Source organism: Scyliorhinus canicula, chromosome 8 (genome assembly GCF_902713615.1).
Source record: "Scyliorhinus canicula chromosome 8, sScyCan1.1, whole genome shotgun sequence".
NCBI lineage: Eukaryota > Metazoa > Chordata > Chondrichthyes > Carcharhiniformes > Scyliorhinidae > Scyliorhinus > Scyliorhinus canicula.
In genome coordinates, this window is record NC_052153.1 from 133,938,894 (window position 1) to 133,961,278 (window position 22,385).

Below are 22,385 nucleotides of genomic sequence, written 5' to 3' on the forward strand. Positions count from 1 at the left end.
GAGAGGGCAGCCCTGTCCAGGGCCGAGGATGACGCATGCAAATGAAGCCCAACGCCTTGCAGAACCTGACCCATGGCCAAAACCGTGTCACCAATTGCCTCGACCGCGGACGCCACCCGTGCGGTGTCGGCCTGGGTGGCTGCCATGAGCGGCACCACTCCCTGCTCCTGGACACGGTTCGACTCCTCTAACTGCGTCTGCAGCTGCTGGAAGACGGCCCTCATCCCGTCATTGTGTCCCTGGGTTTCGAGATGCATCGGCTGTGCAGGTGGGTCAAGTAAATCCAGGAACCCAGGGTCTGGGAGCCAGCTGGATGCTGGCCCTGGGCTGCCCTCCGACAGTCCAGCCCCTCGGGTGCTCCGATCTCCACCTGCTGTACCGGCTCAGCTGTGTTGTGCGAACCAGACCGTGACCCGGGAGCCTCATCACTGAATTGCCCAACCGAGGTGAGTGTTTCTGGGATGGTGGATGGTGTGGGAGACAGCAGTGCTGCAAGCTCGAGGTCCTCGTCCGTACAAATGCCGTCGGGGTCATCGGCCCACTGATGAGTGGCCGCAGGGCGGTCGCGGCCCATTTCTCCCTCTCCCTCTGTCACCGTCCTCTGCGCCTCTTGCTCCACAGAATCTGTTTGGGAGGATGGCACCCCTGACTGTGCTCCCGGCACCCTCTGGCGTGCGGCCCTGGGTGCGGTGGTGGTGGTGGTGGCAGGTGCTCGTCTTTGCCTGGACGCAGACGGCCCTGGTTGTTCGGCAGCACGTCCTTGGGAAGAGAATGAAACGGGGTTATTTAGAAACGCTCGGCCGGGCGTTGGACGGTCCAGTGGGCAGAGTGTGAAGGGATAGAGGATGGGGGGGGGGAGGGGGGGTGTCCAGTGGGCAGAGTGTGAAGGGTCAGAGGATGGGGGGGGGGGTGTCCAGTGGGCAGAGTGTGAAGGGACAGGGGGTGGGGGGGGGGGGGTGTCCAGTGGGCAGAGTGTGCAGGGACAGAGGATTGGGGGGGGGGTGTCCAGTGGACAGAGTGTGAAGGGACAGGGGGTGGGGGGGGGGGGTGTCCAGTGGGCAGAGTGTGCAGGGACAGAGGATGGGGGGGGTGTCCAGTGGGCAGAGTGTGAAGGGACAGAGTGGGGGGGGGTGGTTGTCGTGCAGGGTTGTCTCACTTGGTTCAGCCCCTCCAACCTCACATTGCGCGACCTCCCGGGTGGCAGATCCCTCAGCAAGGTCCAGTGCCCTCTGCTCAAGCGTGGACAAGGGGAGGAAAATGGGCGAACCCCCTCCGGTCCTGTTGCGCTCCCAGGTATTGTGAGCGGTCTTGTCCTGTTGGAGGGCATAGATAGATCATCAATTCGGCAGGTATCATCAGGGCGTTCACATATTGGAGAAGGTTGGGGGGTCAAGTTGTAACTAAACCATTGCATTTCTCCAGGGGGTCGCAGCGCTCATGTGGGTCTGTGACGACTTGGTAAACCACCCTCCACTCACACTGCCCCCCACCCCCTACCCCTCGTGCCGGGGGGCAGTGGGTGATTAAGTGCATGGTGGGTGGGGAAGGATTGTTGTGACCCGGGGGCACACTCTTGGCACTTACCCTGGCAGTCCTGGTGAGGTCGTGGAGCTTCTTCCTGCATTGCACCCCAGACCGAGGGGTCTGCCCCACTGCACTCACGGCGGTGCCCATCTCACGCCAGGCTCGTCGCACTACGCTGGCAGGGTGACGGTGCCCTCGTCTAGGGCAGATGATGCTCCTCCTCCGCTCTAACTCATCCAGGAGCGCTTCGATATCTGCCTCTCCAAACCTCGGGGCGGCCCTCCGTGGCTCCGACATCTTTCTCCTCCCGTTGCTGTGCTCGCTCGCACCTTTTGAAATGCAGAGCGGCGTCACGTGGGCATCGTCGGGTCGTCATTCGGGCATCGCAGGGTTATGGGGCATTTTTCATGTGAGGTCCGCGGCCCCGGTCCTAGCCCATTTCCGTGGCGTGAATAGCTCATGAGCGGGGCGTATCGGGCCGGCGTGAAAGTCGGCCGATTTCACGATGGCCTTCGCGATTTTCCACGGGAGCGGAGAATTCCGCCCAATGTATATTCACAACAACTGTTTATAAACATGAGAAAAGCCAATGAAAAGATTTTCCAGAAAAAATTAAAAAGCCATGATCGAACAGCCTGTTAAGTCTTGTGAGATGCCTCTCATCAGATTTATGACACTCAGGACGCCTCGAGAGTTATGATTAGATCTCGTGAGATGTCGTGATCTACATAGAACATAGAACATAGAACAGTACAGCACAGAACAGGCCCTTCGGCCCTCGATGTTGTGCCGAGCAATGATCACCCTACTCAAACCCACGTATCCACCCTATACCCGTAACCCAACAACCCCCCCCACTTAACCTTACTTTTTAGGGCACTACGGGCAATTTAGCATGGCCAATCCACCTAACCCGCACATTTTTGGACTGTGGGAGGAAACCGGAGCACCCGGAGGAAACCCACGCACACACGGGGAGGACGTGCAGACTCCGCACAAACAGTGACCCAGCCGGGAACCGAACTGGGGACCCTGGAGCTGTGAAGCATTTATGCTAACCACCATGCTACCGTGCTGCCCTGAGTAGGGTGATCAAGATCTGGATCTTGCCCGCTCTGGGCGGGTTCTAGTTTTCACATTTCAGTGAGCAGTTAGCGTCACTTAAATATGTCTGCGTCAGAGTCTCCTAAGGCACGAGATTGAATGCCCACAGTTGACAGAAATTGCACTGGTGCCAACTATCACTGGTTTCTTCAAACTTGGACTAGGCCTAATGGTGCCTGGGGGGGTCTCCAAGGCGATCGGAAACCCCAGGGTGGTACGGAACTGGGCAGGTGTTACCCTGGCACCCTCAATGCTCTCCAGGCACTGCTGCCCTGGCAGAGCCAGGTTGCCAGGGTGGCACTGCCACATTTTCAGGTTGACAGGGCCAAGAGGCCCGGGTGCCAGGTTGCCCTGTCAGGAATCAGGCCGGGGTGCCCCGCCCTTATGGGCTGGAGTGAAGGGGGGCTTGAGGACACCCTAATCTCTAAACTAGGACATTGGACGGGGTTCCGGAGGCTAAGGTGTGGGGGTCAAGAGATCAGGGCGGCTTTTTAAAATGGCACCCAATCTCTTTCTTCACTGACAAGCTGAGCTCCTGCACAGGCCCCAAAAAAGTAGAGGCAAATTTGATATCAGGGTTGTTCTCAGTGCTGTGGGCTCCGAGAAACACCCCATCATTCGCGCCCAAAAAGGGACTCTTTCCTTTTGTTGAATCGTGTCCGAAATCGTGATGTCAGACAGCACCCTTCATGCATGGGGCAGTCGGTAGTCTGGGACTCACAAAATCTGCTGAGGTTAGTTCAAATGAAAATTTCAAAACTGAGATTGATGGATTTTTGTTAGGCAAGGGTACTAAGGTGGGTAGATGGAATTGTGATACCAAATCATCCATGATCTCATTGGATGGCAGAACAGGGTCAAGAGGCTGAATAAGCCAGTCTGATTTATTGTGAAATTGTGCAACTGCATTTCGCAGCCAGGAACTGAAGCATACAGCTCCTGACATGGTAAATCAGGCAGCAGGGGCATCTAGGCTGATCATAGCCAGACAAGGAGCGGGAAGAGAAAACCAGGGACACAGGAGCATAAGGATTCCTTGTTATGCTTAAAAAAAACTGTCAGAACCTTTAACGTTCATTGCTTAGCTGGGTACTCTATTGACCTAATTCCTGTTTTCGCCATTGGGGCCTGGCCACTTTTTTTCATCGATTCAATGTGGCGGGCAACACATTTCAGGCTCATTGGCATTTGTTTCATGGTTGCCATACTGGAGGCTTAGGCATACATTTAGCATCCTGAGAACAGATAACGTTCCATTGAATTTCTAGGCCACCTTGATCAGGTGCTTGAATAATGTCAGGTAAGCAAAACTGAAGGAGAAGAGCTGGCACAGTGTTTTCAATCTTTTAAACCATAAGCCTCTGTTGAAATCGCTCGTATTCCCAGTCACATAGCTGTACGGGACCAAGTGAATGGAAACAGGAAAAAGAAAGCAATGCAACATCTGGGCCTAAGGCATAAAACTATGATAGAAACTACAGTGATAAAAGGACTTTCACCTGGCCTGGAATGTTCTGAGGAAAAGCATTGTATCTTATCTGATTTGAAATGTTTAATTTCAACAGCTTTTGTGAGAATTCATTCTCTGTGGTCCATTTCATAGAAAAACTTAGAGAGCAGGAGCAAGCTACCTATTTTGGCTCAAGCCCCTGTCAGATTGGAAATAAGCTTTACAATGTGGGTGGCCTTATCTGAGCCAGAGATTAAACAGCCAATGAGGTCAACTAAATGTTAAGCCGCACGAAGATTTATTTTTTACTATTAAGTGCTGAAGAACCAGAGAGGAATTCAAACTTTACAAAACAAATAAAAGTATTTGGGGAATAAAGAACGAGCAAGAAATCATTCTCTGCTGGTCGTTATTATGCAGATCCATAAATCTATCTGTTGCCCGATGATAATATTTTTATTATTTTCTTTTCCATTTTCCTTTTTTTGTCTTTCAGAATTTGGAAATAATGTCATTACGGGAGTTTCATTCTGATTCGCCTTAGTACCAGAAGAGAAAACTATTTCGGAATAGGAATGAAAAGTTTTAAAGACTGTATTTTTGAAGACACTTTCCTGTATAACATTTTTGTATATTTAGCATTCAAAGGGTACAATAATTTCTTCTTGTTAGGGATTCAGCTGTATTGAAAACTGGCTGATAGTGTCATCCCTGCAAATGTATTTTTCTGTTGACAAGAGACACAATTTACTTTAGCACAATTCTGTATTAGAATTATACGGTTGAAGCCTTTGTATTGTATGCATCTGCCACTGAAAGAACCACAGCAGTCCAGAAAAATTGATTTTTGTATTAATACTTAAAAAAATATATCATTAGACTATTAGTGATAATGGTTTGGATCCTCTATTGCCCGCGCCAGTATCGGGATTCTCGATCGGGCAGAGAATGGAGCGTGACCCGATAAACGGGATCGGCACCAGGCGTCAAACCTGTTGCGATGCTCCGATCTCCCGCCAGTGGGATGGGCACACTCCAGTGCAACCAGTGCCATCTTGTTGGCTGGAACGAGTGTGTGCGGGAAGTGAAGTGCGTATATGCGGCTGCAGCTTGTCAGCCTCCTGAGTGTCAATCACGAATCCGGCAAATCCTGCACAGTTTCCTATGGGAATCAATTGTATTCCATGTGGCACCATTGCCAGCCCCTCAAGGTATAGATATTCAATGAGGTTCGATCATGGCTGGGATTTTCTGTTTGGAAGACTGTGGGGGGGGATTCATCTTCGGCTGACGCTGGAACCAGAAAATGTAATTGGGCGGAAAATCTTTTTTGATGCTGAATTTGTGGTGGGTGCTAGTTTCACGCCAAATTGCAATTCTCCTGTGCTTCGACAGCGGAGTTAATGCGTTCCACTACGCACGTACAGTAAATGGCATTGGCATATCATTACCGGGCCTGCTCCGGGGGGGAGCGATTCTCTGCCTCCACTCGGGGGAATTCCCAACGGTAAGGTTCACATTTGCTTTTAAAAATCATGATACAGGCACTGTGGCTGCTGAGGGAGAGAGAGCGGGTACGGAAAGTGTCCGACATCGCCACAGTTTGCTGATAGTTGTGCCACTGGCTGGGCTCCTGCTGCCAGGGCTGGGGGGAGTAGCAGGATGTGGCCAGGAGGTGGGCTGTGGGGTCGAGGTGCACAGGTATGAAACACCATTGCCGCAGCCTGCAAGGCAGTCATGCAGCTGCGCACGTCGCTGACTGCCGACTGTGAACTTAGGGCCAAGCTCCATATGGGTGGCCCCGCTGGCTACTCCCCTTGATACTCTCTGGCCCCAGCCGACCCATCAGCAGGATGGATGTGTTCCAGCAGAACAAGTGTCACCTTGTTTTTCTGGGGTGAGGGTGTGTGGGAAGTGAAGTGTGTATATGAGGCTGCAGCTTGTCAGCCTCCTGAGTGTCAACTGCGAATCTGGCGAATCATGCACTGTTTTTCATTGGAAGCGATTGTGTTCCATGTGGTGCTGGTGCTAGCCCCTCACTGGCCGGTGAATCAGTCCAGGTGAGGTGCCAGTTTTGCTGTCGTGGAAGTCCACAAATCCTGCCACATCATTAGGAATGGAGAATCCCACCCTATAATCTACTGCCGGAGCTCCCGATGGGAGGGCAAATCAGAAAGCAATTCCCAATCCTTAGCCATGCAAATTTATGTATGGCTAGGATTGCGAGAGATTCCCAAGAGAATCCCGCAATCGGGCCACCATTTTGAGCAGGCCACCTGAAAGTGAGGTCCAGCGGCTGAGCCTCCCTCACTCCTGCAACCCAATTCCGCTTCCCCCACCTCCCGCCCACCCCCACTGCACAATTCAGCACCTCCCCCCCGCAACACAATTCAGCACCCCTTCACTGGGATTTTCTGGGTCACCTGCTACCCTCCACGTAGTACGGTGGTGACCCGAGCCCCCTGCAGCTCCCCACCAGACATCTCCATCAAAGACATCCCATTGGAAAGACTTCAGCTGGAAGCCTCCCAGAATGGAGACCCCTGTCTGGAAGTCCCTCAGGAAAGAAACCCCTGTCTGGAGGCTAGAGAGCAGCGCACACCGAGTCAGTGAAAAAAATGACTGCTTTAAACCTCAGCTGTGCAATACAGCTGTGGCTCAGGCACAGGAGCAGCACTGATCAGTTCCTGGAAAGTGAAAACCAGTTAGTTAGCTTTAAACCTCTTCAGATCTTTGATCTGCAAGCCATTTCTCTGTGAAATTGCTTTCAGTAGGCTGTGATTGATAACTTCCACACACACCCAGCTGTCTGCATTGTTTCATTCACCTCCCTTTATGGTTGAGTCGCTTTGAACTAGCCAGCTGTGAAACTAATAGAAAGCACTTAACTCTCTTTGATATGCTCCAGAAGCTGTCAATGATAGCTTGCCGTTTATAAACATTGTGGGTAATTTCACAGCTGTCTACTTCAAAGCCACTCAAGCAGATTGGGGGGTGGGGGGGTAGAGAAGGGGGAGGTGGGGGCAATAACAATTAAATCCATGCAAATACACTAAAAAGAATCTTGTGACGTTGCCAGTAAGGGCCAGGGAAAATTGGGATACGCAATCTCTTTGGCGAGAATTGCGTTTCCCGATCTTGTGGGATTTTCCACCGCCACCACCGATCCAGTGGACAGGAAGTGCAGGCTCAAAACTGCCTCAATTAATCAGGCAAGAAATCAACATAATGTCCACCATGCACTCTTGCTGATCCAGTCATGCGAACTGACAATGTTCAGACCTATAGTCAGAGTGGCAGAGCGGCTAGGTGAAGGGAACGGTTGAAACAAAATGCGGACAGACTGTGGATGAGTGTTTTTTCTTTCTCGAAGGTCCCTGCACTGCAATCTCTCTCCTTTTCTTTGGATATACAGGAACCTGAGAGCTGGCACAATCATGATGTTCTACAATGGCTCTGAAGATGCTGGCATAACAGCTTCATCTGCTGTGTTCACAAAGATTGAGAGAAACCCAAAGGCTAAGAACTTGACAGTGACATGCAACTGCCATTCACCGGCTCTGTTAATGTTTCAGGAGAACCATTCGTTAATCATGTTAGTAAGGGAAAGTACTGTGGTGGACAGAATTAGATTGATGGTTACAGTTGTATGTGTGTGCAATAAAAATACTGACTGCACGTTGTGTTTTTGTGTAAAGTCCTTTTGATGTAACTGGGAGGTGAGATTTTTATAATATTTGTATAATGGTGAGTGGGTCTAAAGATTAATGCAAAGTAGGGATGTCTTTATTACAGAGCAAGGTGTAGATGCAGGCCTGGAATAAAGAGGTGTCTCTGGCGGATGCCATTTCAGGCTGTACCAGATGCTGAGGAAAGTTTGGCTATACTCTGGCTGAGATTTTCAATTCTGTGTCAGGAACAAGACTGTTGGTTCAGCTTGGAGTCACATGCTGTACTCCAGACCAACCCACCCAGACTTTTAAAGGGCTTGGCCAATTAATGGTAGGGGGTTGGCTCGCTGTTCAATCAAGCTCCCGACATGGAGGGCCAATGAAGAGGCTCTCCAGCACTCAAGGTTTGACAACTCCACCAGCTGTGGTGGGCGTGGCTGATGTGAACATGAGGACAGGGAAGAAGAAGTGCAGCTGTGGCCACCTGGCAACAATTATCGGTCCCATCTCACTCTTGTTTGCTTCGTGTGGGTCAGCCGCATTGCTGATTGGAAGTTCCAGTCAGTACAGGGTCGTTGGAAATAATTGGCCTCGCACCAATGATTAATGGAATTCCCATATTCTCCATATAGCCGGATAAGCATCTCTAAAATAACAAATGCAAACTTTTGAAATAGATATAAAGGTGTGAAGCTTCTATTTGAATGTTGCTTCTTACTCATCCTCCTCCAACATCACCAACATATTCAAACTGGAAGCATTAAAATTCAAACATTAGTCTTCATTCAATTTATTTTTCAACATAGGATTCGATGAAAGCTCTTTCACCAAAAAAGTAATTTGTGTAAACTACAGAAAGAATGTGCCCTGGCAGGCAGCCAATCCAATCCTGAGCTACCTTCGTTGAAAATTGTTCATTGTGGGGATCATAGGGCAGCAGTGCCATATTGCATGCCTGCCCACCTCTGATCTTGGCCTCAATCCTCAAAAGATCCTGGCCTCTATTTTCAATTACATTAAAATGCAATACAAACTAAGCAGTTTCCTGTATTTGTTGAAAAAAAAAGGTGTCTGCCCTCAGATCACTTCCCGAGGGAGACTTCACAGTGCTCAAAAACCCTTTGCTATTTTATTGTGCACAGTTTGCACAATATGACACAAAATCAGGTTGATGATCATTCTTCTGTCATAAAATATTGGACTGCAGAGTCAAACATCTTCATCCCCCTTTTTGGAGCAGCACAAGAGGTTTGTGTGTTGTGTGATTTGAGTGATGATCCAACATTATCTACCTGCACCGTATTGCTGATGGCAAGATATTAATAGGAAGGCAGGGTAGATGAAGGCAAATTATTTCCAGTGGTTGGAGATTTGAAAACTAGGGAGCATAATCTAAAAATTAGGGCCGGACTATTCAGGAGAGATGTTAAGAAGCACTTCTTCACGCAAAGGTGGTAGAGGTTTGGAACTCTCTCGCACAAACAGTAGTTGAAGCTGAATAAGTTGTTAATTTTAAATCTGAGATAGATAGGTTTTTGTTAAGCAAATACATTCTGGGTTAAAGGCCGAAAGCAGATATATGGGGCGCGATTCTCTGCTCCCCACGCCAGGTGGGAGAATCGCGGGAGGGCCGGGCGAAAAAATTTCACGCCCCCCTGGCACCCCCCCGCGATTCTCCCAACCCCCCGCTCGGGAGAATCGGCGGTCACTGTGAAAAACGGCGAGCGGCGATTCTTGGGCCCAGATGGGCCAAGCGGCCTGCCGTTTGCGACCGTTTCCCGACGGCGGCAACCACACCTGGTCGCTGCCGTCGTGAACATGGGTGCCATAGGCCCGTTTGAAGCTTGTGGGGGGCGGAGAGGGGAGTGAGCACCACGGCCGTGCTCGGGAGGGGACTGGCCCACGATCGGTGCCCACCGATCGTCGGGCCGGCGTCTCAAAGCGACGCACTCTTTCCCCTCCGTCGCCCCGCAAGATCAAGCCGCCACGTCTTGCGGGGCAGCAGAGGGGAAGACGGCCACCGCGCATGCGCGGGTTTGTGCCGTCAGCCATCGCGACGTCAGCCGCGCATGCGTAGGTTGGAGCCGGCCAACCTGCGCATGCGCGGCTGACGTCACTTAGGCTCGCCGACTGCGTCATTCTCGGCGTGCCGCCTTGGCGCAAGCGTCAAGGCCCGGCAGCAGAGAGTTATGGAGGGCCACTCTTAGCCCCTCGGGTGGGGGTGAATAAGGTGAGAGGAGCGGCCTCCGAGGCCGTCGTGAAACTCGGCCGAGTTCACGACGGCCTTCCCGATTTTTCGCGGGAGCGGAGAATTCCGCCCATGGAGTTAGGCCATGATCTCATTAAATGGCGGGACAGGATCAAGTGGCTGAATGGCCTACTCCAGTTCCTATTTTCCTGTCTCCGATTAAGGCATTGTACATGGAAAAAATCACTTTTGCTTGGCAGTTACAGCACAATAACACACAAATAAGCATTATGGCACAAACAGAAAACATGAACAGTTAGCAGAATTAACTGTGTTTCATATCGATGCTCCCGTTTAACTCCATGTTCTTGTAAGAAAGCATGAAGTCAAAAATAATGCTGTCTGATTTATCCTCACTGTCAAATTATTAGTGTCCCTGAGACTCATGCAAATGCAGCTTCTGGAAAATTCCATCTTCAAACCTCACCGCGTTTAAGAATCCAGCAGCAATTTTGTTCATTACTAGCATCCAATGGAAAAAGAGAAATATGAAGTGATGGCAGCAAATAACTAACATGGATTAAAGTTGCAGTGCAGATTGAAATGGTCATATTTCTAGGAGTAGCATTTGGTTTATTATTCAAAAACACATCTGTTTTCTTTCCATGAGCCTCCTTACTCATTTATGTAGGTAATTAATGGAATTCCCATATTATCCACCAAGTGGATAAGCATCACTAAGATAACAAATTAAAACTTTTGAAGGTAGATATCAACATATGAAACTACAATCTGTAATGAATATTATTCATCCCTCTCCAATATCACCAACACATACAAACCGGAAGCATTTAAATTCCAATATTAACATTAATTCAATTTGATTTGACAGAGGATTTGATGAAAACTCATTGACTCATAAATCCTTTCCACATCGTTGTGCAAACTACAGAAAGAACAAATGTATTTATTAAGATATCCATGAAAAGCAACTTGAAGGAAAAAGGCCCACAATATCCCAATAACTTTGCATTAAATTATTTCCAACTGTAGTTATCAACTTTATTTTCATTGGATATCAAATATAATCTAGCATCCCATAAATAGAAGCTGTCATTTTATACATTATGTGGTAATATCACTATTCATATGAAAAATGGAACTTGTTCTGTGTTGTGTTTAGATTGCAGAAAAGAGAAGAATTGCTCATTGATGGGAGCTGTGAACATGACTCTTTTATTAAAAAATGCATGTTTAAATAGGTTTTGGATTCTTAGTACATCTTGATTTTTCTTAGTATTCATGAAGCTAAACTGCGCCCTACTCTATAGCAGGATGAGTGACGTTTTCACAGTTCCACCAGTTAAAAGTTCAGTGGTTTGAGAGTCGGTAGCTGGAGGACATAAATTTAAGGAAAGAACAGGGAGGAAGGTTAGATGTTTTGTTACTTGATGTGAAGTATCCTCAGCTGACGGGCAGAATTCACCCGGGCGGTTAGCAGGGTGTTTCTTGGCAGCTGAGTGCCGAAAAGCACCTGGCCATTCAAAAGCACTTTGCACTTTCTTTTGACCTCGGGGTCTTTCCACCGAGGCCACATTTGGAGGGATTTTCCAGCTGGTTAACTCAGTGGGCTAGACAGCTGGTTTGTGATGCAGAACAAGGCCAGCAGGGCGGGTGAAATTCCTGTACCAGCTGAAAATTCTGAATTCTCCCTCTGTGCAAACGAACAGGCACCGGAATGTGTCGACGAGGGGCTTTTCCCAGTAACTTCATTGCAGTGTTAATGTAAGCCTACTCGTGACAATAAAGATTATTTATTTTATTTATTTATTAAGCTTGCCAGCAGGAAAGGCTTCTCGCAGATCGGGCCGCCATTTTGGAAGGCTGCCCCAATTCCCCCCCCCTCCCACTTTCAGGCCCCCCCTTCCCCCAAACCTGGGGAGACCCCCATGAATCCCCCCACCCCTCCATCTACCCGGTAAGGCACCACTCCCCTGGACCCAACCAGATCCCTGGCATTGCCAACCTGGCACCCATTCACCTGGCAATGCTTGCTTGGCACCCTGATAATACCCATGCCAGCCTGGAAGTGCCATCTGGGTCACATGGAGAGTGCCAGGGTACCACCCTGCCCTGTTCCCAACCACCCGAGGATCTCCAATGGCCTGGGAAACACATTCAGATGCCAATATGCTTGGGCCATGTTTGTGGGGACCAGAACTAAACAGCGCCCTGGAGAGGTATCCCAGGCATGACCGTTGAGTCCTGGGCACATCGATAATCCGGCTCATTTACAGATGCTGATCTGGGTCATGTTCAGTGAAGGCGAGATTCAGATTGCGATGTTTTGCGAGATTCCCTTGGATCTCGTGACTTAGAACATAAGAACATAATAACTAGGAGCAGGAGTAGGCCATCTGGCCCCTCGAGCCTGCTCCGCCATTCAATGAGATCATGGCTGATCTTTTGTGGACTCAGCTCCACTTTCCGGCACGAACACCATAACCCTTAATCCCTTTATTCTTCAAAAAACTCACTGCACCAAATTACCAAGTTGCAATTCCCACTCTTGATGTGCATCACTCCGGATGTGTCTCCTCGAAACTCCTTGTTTCGAGTGTCGCAAATCCCGCTAGAAACTTCACGTGAGATTCAATGGCCTTGTCCTGACATAGGAACAGAATTAGGCCACTTGGCCCATCGAGCCAGCTCCATTCAATCGTGGCTGATATTTTCTCGTCCCCATTCTCCTGCCTTCTCCCCATAACCCCTGGTCCCTGTGTTAATCAAGAACCTATCTATCTCTGTCTGAAAGACACTCAGTGAATTGGCCTCCCCAGCCTTCTGCGGCAAAGAGTTCCACTGAATCACCACCCTCTGGCTGAAGAAATTCCTCCTCATCTCTGTTTTAAAGGATTGTTCCTTTAGTCTGAGGCCATTAAATCAAGACCATAATATCAGAGTCCATAATCATTTTTAAAAGCAAAGTGGATAAATATTTGAATGTTTTAAATGATTTTTAAAGTAATGTTTTAAAGTTATGCCAATGACATCAAATATATAGTTATTTCAGAGAGCTGCCGCTGATGTAATAGGTGAAATATCCTTAACTGTGTGCTCAATGCATTCTATGGACACTTTGAACAAGAGGTCAGCGAGAGCAAGCCCTCCACCCCAGAAGCCTCGGATGAACTTGTATCTGAGATCACCATTGCAGACATCAGAGCAGCCTTCTTGAAGGTCAACCCTCGGAAAGCCACTGGCCCCGTTGGGGTACCCGGACGGGCACTCAGGTCTTGCGCGGATCAGCTGGCGAGGGTATTCGCAGACATCTTCAACCTCTCTTTACAACAATCTGAGGTCCGTATCTGCTTCAAGAAGACGACCATCATCCCTGTCCCCAAAAAAAAGCCAAGCAGCATGCCTTCATGACTATCGTCCAGTGGCTCTGACATCCATCATCATGAAGTGCTTCGAAAGGTTAGTCATGGCACGAATCAACTCCAGCCTGCCGCATTGCCATGATTCACTACAGTTCGCCTACCGCTGCAACAGGTCCACAGCAGACGCCAACTCCATGGCCCTGCATTCTACCCTGGAACACCTAGATAACAAAGTCACCTATGTCAGACTCCTATTTAACGACTAGAGCTCAGCCTTCAACACCATTAATCCTACGAAACTCATCTCCAAATTTGCTGATGACACCACAGTGGGTCGGATTTCAAACAATGATGAGACAGAATACAGGAATGAGATAGAGAATCTGGTGAACTCATGCAACGACAATAATCTCTTCCTCAATGTCACCAAAATGAAGGAGATTGTCATCGACTTCAGGAAGCGTAGTGGAGAACATGCCCCTGTCTACATCAATGGGAATGAAGTAGAAAGTGTCAAGAGATTCAAGTTTTTAGGTGTCCAAATCACCAACAACCGGTCCTGGACCGCCCATGCTGACACTATAGTTAAGAGCGCCCACCAATGACTCTACTTTCGCAGAAGACTAAGGAAATTTGGCATACCACCTACGACTCTCACCAACTTCTACAGATACACCATAGGAAGCAATATTTCTGGTTGTATCACAGCTTGGTATGAATCCTGCTCTGCCCAAGACCATAGGAAACTACAAAAGGTTGTGAATGTAGCCCAATCCATCACACAAACCAGCCTCCCATCCACTGACTCTGTCTACAATTCCCGCTACCTTGGAAAGGCAGCCAGCATAATTAAGGACCCCATGCTCCTCGGACATACTCTCTTCCAACGTCTTCCGTCAGGAAAAAGATACCCAAGTTTGAGGTCACGTACTAACCGACTCAAGAACAGCTTCTTCCTTACCGCCATCAGACGTTTGAATGGACCTACCTCGTATTAAGTTGATCTTTTCTCTACACCTTGCTATAACTGTAACATTATATTCTGCAGTCTCTCCTTCCTTCCCTATGCACGGTATGCATTGTTTGTACAGCATGCAAGAAACAATACTTTTCACTGTATACTAATACATGTGACAATAATAAATCAAATCAAATCAAAAAAATTCTTCTCTGTGTTTGCATATTATGGGCCATCTGTGACCAGGAAAGCAAGCAGACTAACCCATAAATAAGGGCATAATGCCATTGGTGATGAGTGTTCGGGAGGTGTCAAATGGGCTGCCTGCCTATGGTCCAGTTAAGGCCCTTAAGTGGGCAACTGATGCTCACGTACGGGCCTTATCCCACTGCTGCTCAGATTTAACAGGCAGCAGGAGAAGGCTTCACACAACATAAACGTTTTATGTGGCAGGTTTTACCCTGTGGGCAAAATAGGCATTGCTGCATTTCCGGGTGCCTAATGTCAATCAAAGTCCCAAGTCCCACAGTCTTTCTCCCTGTGTCTCCTTCCCCACCCCTCCCCCTGGACGTACGGATCTGGAGGTCTGAGTTCATCTCTGACTGTCTCCACCTTGGCCTAGCTGCAGTACTGGCAGTGGCCACCAGCCCCAGTGATGCTGTCGGCACTTCAGAGCTGCCAGACTCCAATGTGCCAGCTGCTCAATGAGGCTCAATCTTCTGAAGAGCGAGGAACAGGTTTAAATCTTTATTTGTGTCACAAGTAGGCTTATAGTAACACTGCACTAAAGTTACTGTGAAAAGCCCCTAGTCGTCACTCTCAAGCGCCCGTTCGGATGACTGAGGGAGAATTGTGGGAGGTAACCGTAGCACCCTGAGGAGACCCACACAGACACGGAGAGAATGTGCAGACTCTGCACAGACAGTGACCCGAGCTGGGAATCGATTCCGGGTCCCTGGAACTGTGAAGTAACAGTGCTGTCCACTGTGCAACAGTGCTACCCTCAGCCTCACCTCACAATAGTTGAAGGCTTGTCAGCGAAAAAATTAAAGTGCGGCGAGCCACCCAACCGTAAGTCGGCTCGTTCCTGTTATTTGCCCTGGATTGTGGGAGCTCACCTTCAGCGGATAATCCAGCCCCATATGTTAGTTGTTGGAGAATTGTGAAAGGATGCTGATCGCTGATGAATCATAATTAGCTCATTTTTTTGATTCCGTTTAATGAAATTGCATTCTCAGGCAGCGTATATCCTTAAACCATGTGACCGTGCACATTCGTAAGTGTCCCGAAAATAACAAAGACATTACTAGGCTTCTACTAATTCTTTTTCTTTGCTATGTTCAAGTGAAGTAAAATTTGAATCATAACAATAGAACCACTGAAGATTATAGCATGTAACAATTAAATTGGTTTTACCAGGGGATGAAATGGAAAAGGTAACCCGATTTTTTCAGATATAAATCATCCCTAACCACCTTGTCCCAAAGGGTTAGTAACATTGATTGCAACATTTGTCAGGTGATGCCCTTTGGACCAATGTGAGGAAAACAGAACAGAAATGCTAAGATGCAATATTGTAGAAATGAAAAGAAACCTTGCACACAATTGTAAAGTGTAGCATGCAACGTTTGGAGACAAACGTCCAGTCAGTCAGGGGAATAGACAAAATATCATTTGTGTCCTGTGTAAACAGTTGATATTCTGTATACCAATCCAGCATTTAGACTCAAATGATTATACTACACATTCATCTTGAATCAAAGACATGAATTCACAAATGTGACACATAAACTACCATGCACTGTGGAGCAAGAAGTGAGTGAAGAGTAAGATTAGACTGTTTAGTCCAAGAAGAAAGACAGCAGTCATTTTTTTTTCTGAACTGATGCTAGATTGTGTTTAGCTGCTCTCTTTAGATGGTGCATTTTAAATCAGAATGGCTGTAAATCTGGAATAAATTTAGATTTACAGCGGTAGTGTAAATGAGGCCTGAGGCAACCAATACATCTTCTGATAAAACCTTTACCATTTCTATGGAAAGAAGAGTTGTGATTTGAGTCATTTCCACCTGAGAAAAGAGGTGCAGTCCAGCACATGCTTGCTTTTGTTTCAAAAACATTCATCTTTGCAGCAAATAAAATATCGTTGGATGTTACTTCCAATTTATGTTGGTTAAATCCTCATTATGAAAATATCAGAAAGCCAATTTTGTCATCTATAAAATATGGCCACAACTGTATATGGGTGGCATGGTAGCACAGTGGTTAACACTGTTGCTTCACAGCGCCAGGGACCCAGGTTCAATTCCCAGTTTGGATCACTGTCTGTGGAGTCTGCATGTTCTCCCCATGCCTGCATGGGTTTCCTCTGGGTGCTCCGGTTTCCTCCCACAAGTCCCGAAAGACGTGCTTGTTAGGTGAATTGTACATTCTGAATTCTCCCTTAGTGTACCCGAACAGGTGCTGGACTGTGGCGACTAGGGTATTTTCACAGTAACTTCATTGCTGTGTTAATGTAAGCCTACTTGTGACTCTAATAAAGAACAAAGAGCAATACAGAACAGGAACAGGCCCTCAGACTCTCCAAGCCTGCGCCGATCATGTATCATATCTAGACCAACTGCCTGTATCCTTCTATCCCTTGCCTGTTCATGTGTCTATCTGGATAAGTCTTCAAGGTCACTAACGCATCTGCCTCAACCACCTCACTTGGCAGTGCATTCCAGGCCACCACCACCCTCAGTGTAAGAAACACCCCCCGCACATCTCCACTGAACCTATCCTCCCTCATCTTGAACTTGTGCCCCCTTGTAATTGTCATTTCCGCCCTGGGAAAAAGCCTCCAACTGTTCACCCTATCTATGCCCCTCATAATTTTATAAAATTCTATCAGGTCGCCCCCTCAGCCTCCGTCTCTCGAGGGAGAACAATCCCAGTTTATTCAATCTCTCCTCATAGCTAATGCCTCCGTACCAGGCAACATCCTGGTGAAACTTTTCTGTACTCTCTCCAAAGCCTCCACGTCCTTCTGGTAGTGTGATTAAAGATTATTATTTATAGTATTTGAAGATTACAAAGTATTATATTCTTCCATTTGCAAAACAAATTGGTCATTCATATTTTTATCCTGCCACTTAAACTTGAATCAGAAAATGTAGGTTGATTTGTGTAACTTTCTTTTACAAACGTGCAATTAAAAGTATAAAGTTTGATTTCAGGAAGTGTACTCTTACTTAATTGGTTTTGTTTTGTTTTAGGTTTATCAATTCCTTTTGACAAATCTCTAGAGGTGTTCTATGATACATTATGCTTATGAGGGCCATTGTTAAAATACGTCTTACAAGTCGGAAAAAATTCAGTGACAGGAAATCTGATTACAAACCAGATGGAGCTAAAAGCATAAACTATTTCAAGTGTTTGAACTGTTAAGTATAGTATCACCTGTCTTTCTAATTGTAAACTTTGCATTCAATGGGGATGTTTGGACATATGAACATGTTATAGCGCATAATGCAATGTAATTTCGATCTATGCTAAAAATAGAAAATGTGAATACACATCATGGATGTATCATTAAAGAAGATGGAGCAAAAGAAAGGTCTACATCACCAAATATTAAAATGTGTCACACTGTGAAAGAATAATTGACAAAAAAATGCTGGGGTATCAACAGTGAAAGAACATGACATTGAAACTCTGCATTAATATATAAAATAACTAAAGGGCTGGATTCCACACCTATTGATAAATTATTTCAGCTTGACAGATTTGGGAACATGCATTTAAACGATGCAAATGTGCTGATAGACTAAATATGAGGCAGTTCTTCATTCCAGGAGTGCAGTGGGCTTCTGGAACTAGCTTGTGACAACATTTTACAATTTTGTTTTCCATTATTGTCTCCTATGCAATTACATGACTGTATGGAGGAGTTTAGAGATGGAAAGTGGGTGGAGGGGCTGGAGGTGAGAATTGTGTAGCGATGATGCTCCAGGCATCAAGGACTAGATTATCAAGTGGCTGCAGAGTTGCGACCTGATGCATGCGTGGTTTGAAAATCATGGTTCCAGAAGTCACCTCAGGATCCTGCTTCTGAAATAGCCTGAACTTTTCAAAATTGTGGTAAAGGTGGGAGGTGGTATTGGGAAACCGTTTTCTGCCAATTAATGGGCCGTCATGCATCTTGTTAAGTAGCCAAGAATGCAATAATGAAATCTTTAATGTGTATTTTAGCAAACCTAAACAGCATGGTGCATGCTTGTGCACAGCTGTCATGATTGCCATAATTGTTGGGCCCTCAGGTAATTTGCGCTCAAACATACATGTTACTTGGATTTAGCCTGTCACCGTCATTTTGAAGAATTCCTGCTTCTGGTCCTCTGATGAGCAGCCTGCTCTCCTCAGAAACACAGCAGCAGACCCCAAGATGGCTCCCACCTGCCTTTTCTGCTGGCCCAAGAATGGCAACCTCCAGGCAGCGCTCAACATTACTATGTGGGCGCTGAGCTCACTTGCTGCCTAATTAGGGCAATTACGTTCAAACATTTTGTTCTGACAGTGATACAGTTGAGGCGCACTTTTGAAAAACCTGGTCCCATGATTTGGGAAGACTTGGTGGACCATCTAGTCTTCTGCCCATCAATTTGATATGTTTATATTGAGATCGCATTAAGCATAATGTATATGATTGAAGTCACAGCTTCCACAGAAAGGTGTCTTGTATTGTCAGGGGTTCAAAGAAGGACAACCAGAAAGTTACATCTGGCACTGGTATTGTAGTAATGTATGGGGTCAGTGGGGGGGCATTTCGTTTGCGTAAGCCATGATGGCAAGCTTGGGGGGCTCACCAACCCCATGCAGTTGGACACTTCTACCCTCACTTCGATCTGGGGTTTGGAGGTGGATGTGCCTGAATTTCCCCATAGAAATTACTTTATCAGATCCCTTTTAATGGAACAAAATGCAAAACAAAACAAATCAGCCCATCAGAAGTCTAATCTTTCTGGCCAATTAGGACTTAAGCAGGGTTCTCACATGCATCACAGCCCTAAGACCAGATTCCACTGCTCCAGACCTTGGAAGATTCAAGGCAATAGAAATGCAGGATTTTTCTTTATTTTTCTTTTGGAGTCCAGGTGACCTGTTCTGGAGGCCAGCATGCCTTCACTCAATGATCATTGAAGCTCTTAGACTAACCCTACGTTTCCAAGGGTGACGATCTTCCAATAGGGAACCTTCACCTGACAGTTCCGACCATTATTTAGCACAGATAATTATCTGAAAGTTGGAGATTTTGCGCGTATGAAAGCCAAGGAAGAACTCCAGCATAGGCTGGGAAGTTGTAATGGGAATGTATCGGAAGGACTGGGCCATGTTGACTCCATTATCTTCAATGCACTGATTCATGTTTTACATTTAATGTACTGATTCATGGGTTAAAATAGTGGAGACAATAAGTCACAATGGACACAGTAACTAATGTGCTACAAATAGTGCGTTGAGGGAATTAAACTACTGTACATTTTTGGATTAATTGTGCTAATTTTCTCAATGCTTTCATTATTTTATATATCAATGTAGAATATGGTGCTGCTTGTGTTAATGTTCCATATTCTTGTCTGTTCCTTCCCTTTACTTGTAAAGCTGCAATGCTTTTTGTTTTTGGAGATTAACTGCAGCACAATTAATTCAGCAACCGAGGAGTCAATCAGAATGTACCTGGGAATTTTGCATACATTTCTTGCTAATTATCTGTACATTGAAAAAATGAGGGAATTTTTCACTGACCCTTGGGATATCACAGATTTCAAATTCTTCTCCAGCCTGAGTATCACCCATTTAATCAAATGTTTTGTTTTTGTTTGTTAGCCAACGTTGTACTCATGCTAATATATTTGCTCTTACACTGGAGACCTGAGTTTATCTAACAAACCCCATGAGAGATGTTAAACACAATTTCTGTTTTGCTGCAGTTGCAGGACTGGAGCTGGGAGGGTTGAAAAACTGGTGGCAGGGGGGGAGATGTTGCGCCAGCATGCCACCCTCCTAGGGATCACCTCTACCTGTCACTCCCAGTGGAGCTGGCAGCTGTGTCTTTTTAAAAGTTAACATTTCTTATTTTCTCTTCAGAAAGTGCTTCCATCCTTAATTGGATGCCGTAGAAGCCCCCTGACTTCAAATTAGCCATCCCTATAAAGATTGTGTCAGATAGCTGCCAAGGTATCACGTTGGGTTGGGGCCCAGAAATTGTCCTGACCTGGAAACAAAAATGCAGTCCATTATATTGATCACTTTGTGTATCTATCCAATTGGCCACCTCTTCTTCAAAGCAACTTTAAAGGAAATGACATCCTGACCTACATTTAACAAATCCATGCTAGGTATTCTTGTTAATTAAGGTATTTGCAAAAATTGACTCATTTGATGTTGAATTATAAATTCTAATACTTTTCTCAGCATTGATGTTCAATCTGTAGTGTTTATTACTTTCTCCTAAAACAATTAAGTGATTCTTAATACCGCAATTCAACGATTCTACTGCTCTCATGCATAAATTGTTCAACATTGTTAATACTGCAATCATTTATTTTTCAGTAATTCCAGAAAGGTGCTTAAGATTAGGAAGGGGAAAAATCCAACAGTATTGAATGGAAAGCAGTGAGCCCTCTGTCCTCTTGGTTGCAGACAGCTCCTGAGCAGGCAAAGAACGTCTATGCTGCAAAGATTTTGCATTCCTCTTTTTCTGAGACCCATCATGTTGCAGCTCTTTTACAGGACACATGTACACTTGTCATATTGTAAAGCACGCAACATATCACAATTATCCTATAAACGTGTTCCAGGACATGTAAGACATTCACTGAGAAGTCTATTGGTTAAAGAGAATAAATATATTTGACTCATGAACATGCGATGCTATAAACCATTTATGGAACTGCCAACAATTGAATGTGAAAGGGTTGACCGTGTCTCCATGAGACAATTTTTCACTCTTTTGAAAAAAAAAATGAAAATCGCTTATTGTCACGAGTAGGCTTCAATGAAGTTACTGTGAAAAGCCCCTAGTCGCCACATTCCGGCGCCTGTCCGGGGAGGCTGGTACGGGACGGTATGCACTTAACAGTTGGAAATACTTAATTTGATCAAACCTTCTGCATCAAGGGCCCCCTGAAAATAGAGCATACTTGAAAAAAATTGTTGCAGTTTTCATATACTATTCATTTATTAATGCAGCAAAACTTTTTTAGTGTAAGAAATACAATTTATGGCACCTTATATTCTGAAAATGATGCACATTTCCCAAAATTGGATCTGTCGTTCTAGTTGGTGCTGCATTAACGTTCTAAATGCAGATACATGCCAAAAGAGGCCATCTGTTATTTCTTGGTGCAGTGGTAAGCTGCAAGCTACTGACCTAACTTATGTCTCCCTTGGTTTCTGGAAGTATCCAGTCGCAAAGCAATTTTATGCGATGATCACTTCCACTGTTACTGCTGTCCAGATATTGCATCTGAGTTCCACGAACTTACAAAGGTCATTGATTACATTTGAGGTGCAGCCCAGTTTGTGTGCTTGTTGCTCGTACACAGAGTTCTGAGTAGTTGGCATATTTGTCACACTGCATTGTGCAATAGGCCTGACAACAGACTTGAACAGACACTCACAGGCTCCTGTCCTTCCTACATCAAAGATAACTTGATTTTGATGTCTACACAGACTTTCTCACTGACAAATCCCTCTTTAATATAATTTCTACTGCTCTACCTGGCCCTGGAACTCTGTGAGCTCTGCTTTGAACATTGGGGGCGGCATGGTAGCACAGTGGTTGGCAACATTGTTTCACAGCGCCGGGAACCTGGGTTTGATTCCCGGCTTGGGTCACTGTCTGTGCTGAGTCTGCATGGTCTCCCCACGTCTGCTTGAGTTTCCTCGGGATGCTCTGGTTTCCTCCCACAAGTCCCAAAAGACGTGCTTGTTTGGTGAATTGGACATTTGGAATTCTCCCGCAGTGTACCCGAACAGGTGCCAGAGTGTGGCGACTAGGGGATTTTCACAGTAACGTTTACCTTCATTGCAGTGTTAATGTAAGCATACTTGTGACACTAATA